This window comes from Rhagoletis pomonella, unplaced genomic scaffold (genome assembly GCF_013731165.1).
Source record: "Rhagoletis pomonella isolate Grant_MI unplaced genomic scaffold, Rhpom_1.0 Rhpom_scaffold_00005, whole genome shotgun sequence".
In the NCBI taxonomy this organism is placed as follows: Eukaryota; Metazoa; Arthropoda; class Insecta; order Diptera; family Tephritidae; genus Rhagoletis; species Rhagoletis pomonella.
The window spans coordinates 1,832,810-1,846,073 of NW_023458559.1; positions in this window are offsets into that span (position 1 = coordinate 1,832,810).

The window sequence follows — 13,264 nt, forward strand, 5'->3', positions numbered from 1 at the left end:
TTCTTCATATGCTATTTTCCTTTCGTGTAAACTCTTGATTTCTCTACCCCCTAGTGTTCCTGAACTATCCTTTTCTAGCTTACTACCCCTTAGGTTAGGTTAGGTTAGGTTAGAGTGGCTGCCCCTCGCAGAACGCGGAGCACACGTGGGCTGGAAAAGCCCGTTGTGATACCATTGGCCGAAGCCATTTGTTTCTTTCCCTCCCTTAGTAATTGAACCACCGAGTGCGTTTTATATAGCACAAAAAGTCGAGAACGTTCGCCGAGTTCAAATCGGCTAAACAATCTACAAAGTACTGGTTGAAGAATTGGTTGCGCATATTGGACAGGGCGGGACAGTGGCAGAGATAGTGTTCGATGGTCTCCACCTCCTCCTCGTCTCTGCAACTGCGACAGAAATCATTGGTGAGGTATCCCAACCTTTTTCCGTGTGTGCCCATCAGGCAGTGTCCGGTGATTACCCCGACTACTAATCTGAGAGAGGAGCGGTCCAGCCGGGTGAGAGCTATGGATTGCTTTACATCAATCTTTGGCCATATTTGCCTTGTAATATGGCAGGTGGTTTCCACAGCCCATCTTATATTTACCTCCTCAACGAGTTTCGCCTTTAGTCTGTGTTTGCAGGAGGTTAGAGGTATGCCCGCATTGGGAGCAGAATTGACTACAGAATGTTGCGTCCCCCTCCTTGCCAGCTCGTCGGCTAGGCAGTTGCCAGGGATGTCCCTGTGTCCAGGGACCCATACAACAGTCAAGGAGCATTTTGATGCCAGCAGGTTGAGAGTATTTCTGCATTCGATGGCTACTTTGGACGTTGCTTCGTTAGAATTGAGAGATTTGATAGCAGCCTGGCTGTCAGAATAGATAGATATAGGCCGTCCTGGAGGGGCGGAGGTTATAAGCCACCGCGCCGCCTCCATTATGGCGTTTAATTCCGCTTGAAAAACGCTGCAATGGTCCGGTAAGCGAAAACTGAGATTTAGCGCGAGTTCGTCAGAGTAGATCCCGATACCCACTCTTTCGTTTAGCTTGGAACCATCTGTATATATGGCCGTAGACCCTGGGTTCAGGTCTGTGGCCCTTTCCCACTCGTTCCTCTCTGGGATTCTTGTGGAGAATTTGTTATCTAAACAGAGTAGAGGAGTGGTATAATCTATCTGTCGTAGATTATCCGGTAGAGTTTCAAGTACTTTTGCGTGCCCGAATCTGAGGTCCCTCCACGGCTGGATTGTATTTAGCCTAGCCGCACTACAGCCGGCCTGAAATTTGCCGTAGAGATCCACAGGTGGAAGATTTAAGATTATTTCCAGGGATTTGGTGGGTGTAGTGGGCAGGGCTCCCGTGACGAGCATGGCAGCCGTCCTCTGCACACGTTCCACCTTGGCTCTGGATACGGTGTTGTTTAGAGCAGGCCACCATACGGTGACCCCGTAGAAAAGGATGGGTCTTATCACAGCTGGGTACATCCAGTGTACTATATGTGGTTTTATTCCCCATTTTTTGCCTATAGCCGTTTTGCAGGCATACAGGGCAGTATTGGCCTTCCTGGAGCGGTCTTCAGTGTTTCGCTTCCAGTTCAGCTTCCTGTCCAGAATAACACCAAGGTATTTCACCTCGGTTGAGAGAGTGAGTGCCACCCCGTTTAGGGCAGGTCACAGGACTCAACACTGATTTATTCACTGGAAGGCCTCCGGGAGATCCTTCTGCTGGCAAGAGTTCCCGGAGATCTCTGCCAGCTTCGGGTTTCCCAGGTCAGGCTTGTAGACACAAAAGGACGCATTACTACCACACGCAAAACAGACCATATCATGAAACCTGGACATACACTTATCTTCCTTCCAGCGTCAAGTGGGTTTTTAACATAGTAGTCGACGGGTAGACCACACTTGAGACACAACATCAGGTGGAAAGGAGACGGACAAAACGAATGGATAGTGGGTTTTTGCACATTGGGGTTACTGGATGGGAACACCCTATTAGGGATAGACACTGCTTGTTGAGGTTTATTGCACTGGGCCCTATTAATCGCCTCTACACTTCTTTGTTCTATCTTCTCCTCTGCCTATTTCTCACTTATAAACTCTAATTCATTAATTGCTTTCGGTCTGTTCCTGTTCTCTTTAATGACCCTTCCCGCCCGTTTGCACTCTGACTTCAACTCTGCGAGAGTCGTCATTCGGGATGCAAAGGTCAGATTTGCAAGGTACGGCTTGAGATTCCCTCTTATTATGCTTACTAATTCGTGTTCCGGAATCTTCTTCTTGAGGCGGAAAGTGAGGTTGTGGACATCGCTGTAGAACTCCTCGAAGGTTTCTTGAGGAGTCTGCTTCCTCTCCATTATTTCTCGGATTACCTCATAATCCGATTCGGCAGTCTTGAAGTGGTTTGGCAACTCGGCTTTGAGCTCAAAATATCCAAAATTGGGATCATCTGCATGATCCTCGAGCACTTGCCAATACCACTTCAAGGCACTTCCGGTGACCAGGCAATGAAAATCAATAAACAGCCGGTAGTAGGAGATCGCGTATTGCTCCCTCATCTTCTCTACCCGGAAGATAAAACTCTCTACCGTCATGCTTTTAGATGTACCATCAAATTTAACATGCCACTTTTTTAAATCTGTCTTTTTCCTTGTTCCGGTTTCTTCCCCCGACCGCGAGTTTTCATAATATTGTGAGTCCTCGCTATTCCTGTGCCTGTTCCCTGCCGAGTTCTCGTTCGTAACTTCGGGTGTCGATGCTGTGGCTGGCCGATTCCCCGGAGCTCGCATTGAACGTTTTCTCTTACTTGGCGGACCTCGTTCATGCATTCTGCCATAACTTCGCCTTGTTGTGCCATCATCGCCATTAATCGGCTCAGCTGTTCGATGCTTATGGCTGCAGAACTCGGCCCGCCACCTTGAGACTTTGAGCCCCCTGGTTGCTGTTCGTTTTGTAGCATGTTAACCCCGGAATTTTCTGGCTCAGACATTTCACCGAGCTCTTCTATTTTTCGCGAGAAGGTGAGACTATTATCTGTTACGCTAAGAGATAATTGGTCGGTTACCCTAATAGCTGGTTGGCGTGACTCCAGGCTGGCGATTCCAAATATTCTCTCAGTACACCTATTTAGGTAGTCCGTGGGGACAAAATCCACCGCATGTGGAATGCCGGTGTCAATTTGCGTGAATATCGACCCAACAATTTGGTTTTCCAGGGCCCTTGCAAAACTTTTCGTAATCCTGCGATTGGAGTCAAGCAGACCCAGGCCGCCTACAAACGCTCTGTCCTCAGGCTCTCGCTCGTCAACCTCACAATCTTCCGATCACTCAACACTTACACCTGTACACAAATCTGATTAATAACGCTGAACCAAAACACCAAACGCCACAAAATTCAAATCACTCAGAATCCAGAGATCCAAGTGAATGTAAAAAAAAAAACTGTATCTATAATTAATTTAAATCGCAAACCGTAATAAAAAACTATATTCAAACTGACTGTAAAACCAAGAGATCAGGATAGAACTTCAAAATCAAAGTAAGAATTTAAAGAAAAGCTAATAAAAAAATTTTTAACCGTATCGCGGACGCTATAATTCTGAAATATGAATAACACAAAAATGTGAAATAAAGAGAGAAGTACTATCAATTTAAACATAGAAATTCAATGGTAAGTTGAAAAAATTCCAAAAATTATGTTTAAAGCAGGCAGACTTAAAGCAGAAATAAAAATTCAACAACACAAAAAAAAGCAAGAATTGAATGCTTTAAAATTAAAACTTAAAAACTCAAAAAATAGAATCCAAAATAAAAAAAAATTCAAACTTAACGAATTCAACGGAACTATTAAAAAATTAATTTGTACCAGTGAAAAAAAAATTGTGTAAAGAAAAAAATATGGAAAAATCGAAATATAAGATGGAGACAGAAGTCTCAGAATTTAAGACTACCAAAAATTTAACTCAAGATTCAAAAAAAAACCAAAAAAATAAAAAATATAAAAAAATTTAAATCCAAATTCATAGTTTAAAACGTTCGGATAAAATCCCCAAAACCGTTGAAAAAAATGATAAATCAGCAATTATATATAAAAACAATGTAAATATGAAGGCAAAATAATACACATGTGATGTACACATGTACATAAATATCATAAAATAAAGTACGATGTAATAAAAATGTAAATTGTTCAAAGACTGCGGGGTTTTGTTCAATTTAGAATAAAAGGTATTTATTTTCTCTACTTCCTTTTTATTTACACATGTATATATACATAAAGCTACACCAATGTATTTTTAATTGTGTTTGTTGTTGTTTTTCTAATTTGATATTTTGGTGTGTGTGTGGTGTTACTCTGAACAAGGTCATTGAGAGAGCGTAAAGTCAGTCTGTCCCCAGTCCTATGTTAATTTCACCTAACACCCTCCTATTCTTCAATATAGTGTGGCATGTCAACTGCCAGCGTCGCAGCTCTAGAGGCGGATGCCGCACTGACCCCCGTTACCCCCTGTGAAGATTTTGAACCTAACTAGTGCGCGATGCTGGATCTCACGCTAGGTAGCTCGTAGTTAGTCTTCACGAATTCTGACAACATAAACTATTAGTGACACCACAACTTCGAGCCCCACTTCGACAACGCGTTGAAGCAACTGCGAAGGCGCTTCGAAACGGTGGTGTTCACTCCCCCCATGTTTGTCACTCTAGCACTAGTCACTTCCGGTGACCGCAAGTGACGTTGCCTTTGTGACCCTAACTCGTCCGGTAGATATCCAGAAGGAAGGACAGGGAAATTGAAGAAAAGGAGAATAACAAGAGGAAACAGATGAACAAGAAAGGAGACTAACAGTTAAAAGTAAAAGAAGATGTGGTAACTTGAAATAAATACTAGTGGGTATATTTCATTGAATCTTTTTGGTCCAACATTTTCACCAACAATTCACGTTTACGATTTTCATTGGCACATTTGTCTGCTAAGATTAAGGTTTGGTGGTCATTTGCCGCTTTAAATAACCTAAGGAAAGTGTTATATCCGTTCTTGAAATTCTCCAGTTGTGCGGCATTTCATAGCACGGTTATTCGCAAAGCGATATAAATTTTTTCCTCTTCGCTCCCTGGCGGCAACAATGACCCGGTTCTATAGTGAATGTCCTAGAAGCTTTATAGTATAGTAGGTGGCAATTTCAAAATGGGTGCGAATCATTGTTCTACAGAAATGCAATATACATATACTTATTTCAGACGAAATACCTTAAAAGTTTGAACGCATAATAATATTGGAAAATCACATCCATTGGGCCAATTGCAACGCAGGAGCGTTCGATATACTCAATGGTGCAACAGGTCGTTTTAATCTGACCTTCACGGCCCCTTTTCTCACTTGGCTATTTTTAGTAATAGCTCGACTTCAGCACCACTTGGCAGCACGTTTTTGCAATAGTATTGCATACATATTTAAAACATTAGCCAAATCGGATCATAAATAAGATTTTTAGTAATAACTCAACTACAGCGCCAACTGTCGGATTAAATTGTTAAACTAAACCATCCAGAGACCCACTCAAATACACAAAAAGTTTCGTTAAAATCCGTACAACCATTTAGGAGGATTTCACTCACAAACACACCTACAGAAGAATAAAAAAATTCATTCAAAGATAACTAAAGGTCGGTACGTTTGTAGGCCTCACACCCCTTTTCAAATAGCCCAAATTTTCTCCATGAGTATGGCTATACATATCTCCATACGAAGTTCCAGTACTGTACCATGAATACTTTCAGAGTTATGCAGTATAAAAATTCGATTTATATGGGAGGTGCCACGCCCCCCTTACCAACAGCTGCCCTCTGTCTTCATGAGTATGCGATTGATTTCGTATATCTCCATACCAAGTTTCAGAACTCTACCATGAACACTTTCAAAGATAGGCAGTATGAAAAATTCGGTTTGTATGGAAGATGCCACGCCCCCTTTTCCAATAGTTCCAATTTTTCTCCAAGAGTATGCGATTTATTTCGTACATCTCCATACAAATCTCTAGAACTCTACCAAAAAATTTCCAGTATGAAAAATTCGGTTTGTATGGGAGATGCCACACCCTTTTTTACAATAGCTAAAATTTTTCTCCAAGGGTATGCGATTGATTTCGTATATCTCCATACCAATTTCCAAAACTGTACCATGCACACTTTCAGAGATATGTAGCATGAGAAATTCGGTTTGTATGGGAAGTGCCACGCCCTCTTTACATATAGATTCTTTTCAGCCTAAAACCATCCTTGGGACACGTGCGGCAGGTGGCAGTTTCAAAAAAATCGGTTCAGCCGCTCTCGAGCCTTGCGAAAACTAACAAACGGCTTCCTAAATATATATTAGTTGAGATATATTATATATTATAATTATATTTTGACAGTATCCGTTGTTTCTGATTGGCGCAAAAAAATCTTGCCTAGTGACGAATTCGCCCCTTGATATGGTCGTTACTTAAAGCTATTTATATTCGAAATTGCATGAAAATTGGAAAACAGTAATCTATAAGCTTATCCAGGCAAAACGCTACCTACGTACCGAATTTTAAGCAAATCGGACCATAAATACGATTTCTTCGAACAGATCGGTCCCTGGTCCACTTCTCGGACAAAATGGATCATATATGCTAATATATGCTAAAAAGCTACCTACGTACCGAATTTTAAGCAAATCGGACCGTAAATACGATTTTTTCGAATAGATCATTCCCTGGTCCACTTCTCGGAAAAAATGGACCATATATCCTAATATATGCTAAAAAACTACTTACCTACCGAATTTTATGCAAATCGGACCATAAATGCGATTTTTTGGAATAGATCGGTCCCTGGACCACTTCCCGGAAAAAATGGGTCATATATGCTAAAAAGCTACTTACGTACTAAATTTTAAGCAAATCGGACTATAATAAGATTTTTTCGAATAGACTGGTCCCTGGTCCACCTGCCCGAAAAAAAGTAAATTTTTTTTAGCCTAACACATGGCGGTTACCGAAAGCTATTTGTATACAAAATTTCATGAAAATCGGACCAGCCGTTCGCGAGATTACCTGTTACAAAAAAAAGGGACTTCTCTTTATATAATTAGTATAGATTATGTACTGAACCCCACTGCACTAAATACTTTGAAATTCGCGACTGCTCGACCCGACACTGAAACCGTATTTCTAAGAGACTGAAGTCTTCAACTTTCTCTAGCGCTATTTTATTGGCGCTGATCAAGCCGAGGGAGTTGCTCAACCGAAAAAGGGTGTTCAAGGAGGCATAGCAGAGTGAAGAGACCAAATGATGAGAGGTTGAATTTTCGTGTTTGAGTATTTTTATTTTATTTTATTTTTTTTATCTTACGCTTTTTTTTGTGAATTCTTTACTTTTTGATAGATTTGCGTCTCTAGAGCCACGCCTTTGAAGCTTTAGGAGGAAATTTGTTAGCAGATTAAGTCGGCTTGGTTAATTTATTTGAATGTAGTACCCTTTTATTTTATTTATTTTTTTTTAATAATATTAACATTGTTCGAAGTAAGGAGTTTTGTTCGTTAAATTAATTAGATATTTAGTCCTTTTTTTCATCTACTTAGTTTTATTAAATTTAGACAGACATTAGTACATATATTCAAGTATATTTCGATTGTTACTAAATAAATGTGAAAGGGCATAAATGAATGTATTTGCTGGTTTTAGTTTTAGATTACGTCAGGCTAAGGGGGCGCTGCAAATATGGAGTAGTCGGCGCAGCGCCCATTCACAAACACTGGTATCGATTACGTCGGTCCATTTTAAATAATTGTTGGTAGACGCCGTGAGAAGCGATGGAGAGTGCTATTCACGTGCCTCACCGTTCGCGCCGTGCATTTAGAAATCGCTACTTCTCTTTCTACGGATTCATTTCTGCTGGTGCTGAAACAATATATTGCCCGCCGCGGTGCACCCCGATGTATTTGGTCGGACAATGGCACAAATTTCCGCGGGACGAGTCGCATACTACAGAACAAAATTGAGCGATTCTCAACTGATGAACTTCCTATCCTGAAATCGAGTGGCATTTTATACCTCCACCCTCGCCCCATATGGGAGGCTGTTGGGAAAGAATGATTCGTTCGGTGAAATTTGTACTAATGGATATCCTACCAACTACTGGCTTACGCGAAGAAGTGCTAAGGGCAGCTATGGCTGATGTGGAGCATATCCTAAATTCACGTCTCCTAATGTCTAACGCCTAATCACCTCCTCGTAGGCAGTTCCAGTGGAATACGCGAACATGAGGCAGAAAATGGGGACGGTGGTCCATTAAGCAAAAATTTTCGAATAGCATGCCAGTTTGCTGATCAATTCTGGAAGCGTTAGATCCGGGAATAGGCACCCTGCCTAACACGACGACCCAAATGGTTTCAAAAACCTCCCAATCCCATTGGGGTAAATGACGGAATTATCGTGGATGATAACGCAAGGCAAACACCTGGAGGAAAGGGATTATCATTGATGTCAATTGCTCAAAAGATGGAGTAGTGCGCAGCGCAGTTGTTCGAACAGCCGACAGATTGTTTACGAGACCATCAGTGAAGTTGGCGAAACTTGATGTAAGGAAGTAAACTGCGTTCATTGTACGCATAAAGTTTATGGAGGGAGGGATGTAACGCCGCCGTGAAATCCCTGAATGCATCGCCGTCGTTGAGCTGTCTCCGCCAAAGGGTTTCGTACTCTTCTTTATAGTATTTTTCCGTGTCGTCGCTATTTCCCATTATGCTCAAAGTATACTGAATTTCTTTCCTTTACTGTTTTACTTCGACAACGTGCAGACTTAAAATTTGCTGAATAATTCAATTTGTTAATTTCTAGATTAAATTGAATTTAATTGCAATTGAAGTTTATCTGTTAGTTTGTTATGTTAGCAGCCCCCGTCATTCAATAAATTTTTTTTATATTCTTTTTTGGGAACAATCGTCTAATTTATTATCTACAGACACGTAAACCCATAGCACATCTTTTTGTAAAAAAATTTAACTAAACCTATCCATTTATTTTGAACGACTCACCACGGCATTCCGAGCCCATGCATTAGATGCTCCCACCGCGTAACTCCAATCGATGCTTACCACCAACTCCCAAGTCACAAATTTCAGCGTAACTGCAAAAATCTATTAAAAAAATTAGATAGACAAAGCGCAATGAATTTAAAATAAAGTAAAAAGTGAATTCGAATTCACTTATCTCGCGCTGCTTGTACTCCTTGCAATTTTATTTTCTTTGTTATGATGTCAAATGTCAAAAAGACAACAGGAAGAAAAAAAACAATGGGATATTTTTTTTTAGTACCGATTGGCGTCGCCGTACTCGGGCCGGGATCAATTGTGAAGTAGTGGAAGTATAGTGGTGGAAGATATATACGAAGGACTTTAGCGGGAATCTTATACATAGGAAAACGAGGGGTATGAAAGGGCATAACAGCGCTCGGTGGGAGAAAAACGCTATCCAAACTTGTAATGGCAAATACTTTGCCTCTGCGCGAGTGTAGCTTAAATTTCTAAGTTTTAATATAAAGCCTGTGTTTTGTGTGTAGAGCCAGTGGATTATATCTTACAGGTGGGAATTAGAAAAATAAATAAATAAAGTTAATAAAAATGATTGGGTAATTGATTTGAATAGGAACCCCCACTCAGCACCACAAAGGAGCACCAATAAGGATAGCCTCCATAGCGATATTTTTTATGTTTGGTGGAAAATCAAAAGCAGGAAGTGTAAGTCCATTCCACTGTCGCGCGGTTATGCACGAATTTATAGATTTCTTTGTTGCAGTGCGTGAAGAAGCTGGAAAGGGCGCAGCGGTAGGAGCAAACGCAACTTCCTGTAAGTCTTAGCTTTTAGTTCATATTTATAGACGTTTGATGGTACCCGATTATTGGGACCGCCCTGTGAACATTTTTGGGCCGATCAGGCAGCGTTTCCGGTCTTCCCCAAGTGCTAAACCTATTAAGTCAACTAGGTGTGAACCGCTCTATAGTGGAGCAGGAACAGGAGTCACTGTTAACATCGGTGCTAACCGCGCGCGTTTGGGACAATAAGTCAACTCTACATAAGTAAATGAAAGCTCAAGCTTGAAGGCTGAGGGATTCATACAGGACAAAGAGCGGCCTAAATGCAGTTATTATTATTATCATTGCCTTTAAAGACCTTTTTTTCTGATTCTTGTGTTCGTCTTCGTACTTGAAATTTTACTACCGCTTTTAGCGTTTCAATCTTGCAAGTCTGTAAATGTCCTTCACAAACCCAAAAGATTTGTAACCCAGTAAATTTATTGATGTTTGTTTCTGGACATCCACACCCCTTTCTAAGAGAGCTCCCTTAGGCAAGCAAAAAAAAAAAGGAATTTTTTTGTAGGATCTGCGGGTCTTCCCGTCCTAGCTGGAACAAACAAAAAAAGATATGTATATATGAACAAATTTTATGGGCTGTGGAGCGGTGAAGGCATGGTGAGTGAAATGGAGTTGGGGTAAGGAGTTGGTGGACGGACATATTACGGGGCTGCAATGGAAATGTCACGTTGGATTTATGCAGCCTAGGTAGGGTGGGCCGAATCAAAGTGAGCGTGTAAGGTGGCAAATTTTCACTAAATTGTTTGTCCACGCCTCGCCCTGGTTGGCGGGTTCGAAAACCCACGCCCGAAACTTGGAGCTAGCTGAAGCAACCGACCAGGGACGATAGATTTGGGCGTGGAGTGCATAGCGCTCACAAGAGGATGAGTCATAACAAGTTTTTGCGGCACATCAACAAATGCAGTAGTTAAGTCTCTTGTTAGCAAGTATATTTTTTGTAGATATAAAAAACACAAGTGTAAGAAAACTGATTTTATACATTTGTACAAATCTGAATAATTCTCAATAAATGCCAGATTTTAGCTTTTTGTCACTAAACTGATGCTGAAAATACTGTTATTACTTGAGTCCACAATCAAGTTTGGGTTTTTTTTGCATTAGAAATAGATTAACTTGCCTAGAAGCTATTGGGCTCCTTAGGTATCCTGGTCATTTGGGGTCGTTTCACTATATGTCTCGTTTTTTTTTTAAGACTGCAATCAGAAATTCTTAGTCTACATCAAGTTGTTATAAAGTTTTTCAGGTTTTTTAAGTGTTTTTTCTAGAAATTCCTTTGAGCTAAAGTATCCGTTTGAAAATGCGCGTCAGTTCGGTGTCAGTGTTTCCGGACCGATCCAGTCGAAATTCAAAAGAGAGAAATGTCGAAATAACGTCTACCTTGTTATGCCTTGATAATAACCCAAAAAAATTGCAAGAGCACTGAATCGAGAGCGTAATAACAAGGGAAAGCTGCAAATTCTCGCTAGTGGAATTTTTACTAGCAGAAGAAGAAGAAGAATACATGTCAAAAGCCGCCATTTGTTGAATTGGTTAAGCATAAACAAAAGTAAAATGAAAGGAAATCAAAATATTAATGATGTACTGAGGGTTAATTCCCGTTCTTCGTTAACGTGAAGTGAAAAGTATAAAATTAACACCGAAATAAATGCGGTGTAGGTGTTGTTTTCATCACTTCCAAAGAACGTAAATCTATAAGAAGAGACAGCACGTTACATAGTTGCCAACATAATGCTTTAAGCACTAGATTTAGTGCTTTTTGAAAATTAAATCGCCAAAAAAAAATTATTTAGTGCCTAGTGCCTTTTTTAGTGCTTTTTTTCTGAACTAAAATTACTTCGAGATAGTTAAAACCTGAAATAATTTGAAATATTTAAAGCTGTGGCAGCACTGAATTTACAAGAATCTACAAATTTAAATGGACTAAAATACAACCATGATTGATAAAAAACTGAAGTTGCAAACCCACCTTGTTAAATTCTATTCGCGTTGAAAATGCTAGTACGCAAGTAAGTTAAGTATTTCTTTTTTTCTTTTCTAATTATTTTTACAATTTTATTTTTTTTTTTTAAATACCACCCGAGTAAAACACATCGTTTCCTGGTGCTGAACCCAAATCTGGTCTCACAATTACTCTAGCACTAGAATTTAGAGATATCCTAACCTCAAAGTGCCAAAAACACGGTTTTTAGCGATAATTGAGGTTATATAATGAACACATCAAATTTTTTGCTCATTTCTAATTAGGGCATCATTTTCGTTTGTTGCGATTAGATTTTTCTTTCTCTAGATATACCAGTTTTAAGTGCAGTACTTCGGTATTAAGTTATGAAAAAAGCATCCCTTGATTCAAAAAAAATTGGTGCTTTTAGTGTGGTAAAACGCTTTTTTCCAAGTTTTTGGTGCTTTTTGAAAATCAATAGATGGCAACACTGGTACGTTATAATTGTAGCGAGTGTGAACATCAGGAGCGTACCTTCTCTTTTGCTCAAATACGTTTTCAGACTGGATGAAAAGAGAAGGCACGCTCCTGATGTTCACACTCGCTGCAATTATAACGTGTTGTCTCTTCTCATCGTGGAATAATAACAAGGTGTTGTCAGTAGCGACGTGTTGTAATTTTAACGTCGGCATGCTTATTTTCAGTGCTGCCGATCCTAATTTTTATACTACTATTCGTTGGGAAATAGTATCTAAAATCTCCATTTAGTAGTACGGCAATTTTTAAAGAACTTGGTGTTTTCAGAACGATATTAAAATTTAAAATGGCAGGATTTGTATAATTTTTGTCCTCAAAATATAAAATATAAAAGATATCGTGGTTATCAATGGAAAAATACGTACACAAAAATCCTATGGAAAGACGATTTTTTTATATTGAATATCTTTTGCTGCATTGTCATAATATCGAGCCAAATGGACTACTGATACACTAGAATATAGCGGTTAAATTACGATTTCGCTTATATTATCGATATTTACGTGTTTTAATCTATTTAAAAAATCATTAACAGTTTGTAGGAAATTGCTTTATTTTACGGCCTTTACTTTTTTATAACTTACGATATATGTCCAAGCTGTGTGGAGCTGACGATATAGCCTGTAATTAGACATTTTTCAACATTTAATTTGAAATTATATGCACTAACGGATTAAAAGTAGTAAATAATTAGTGCCGAAAAAGTGAGGTTAACTGCCCGTCTCCACAGGATAAAGTTTATATCTTGATACATACGTTAGAATAGGTCCATTCCTTATCTTCTCGGACAAAAATCTGACAAGTGTCAAAATGCAAGAGCGTAAGCAAAATGCGCTGACTAAAAGAGAATAACAGGAAAAAGTAAAGGAACGCAAAAAACCAAATTTTTAGTCCGAAGAATGGCAACAACAAAGCT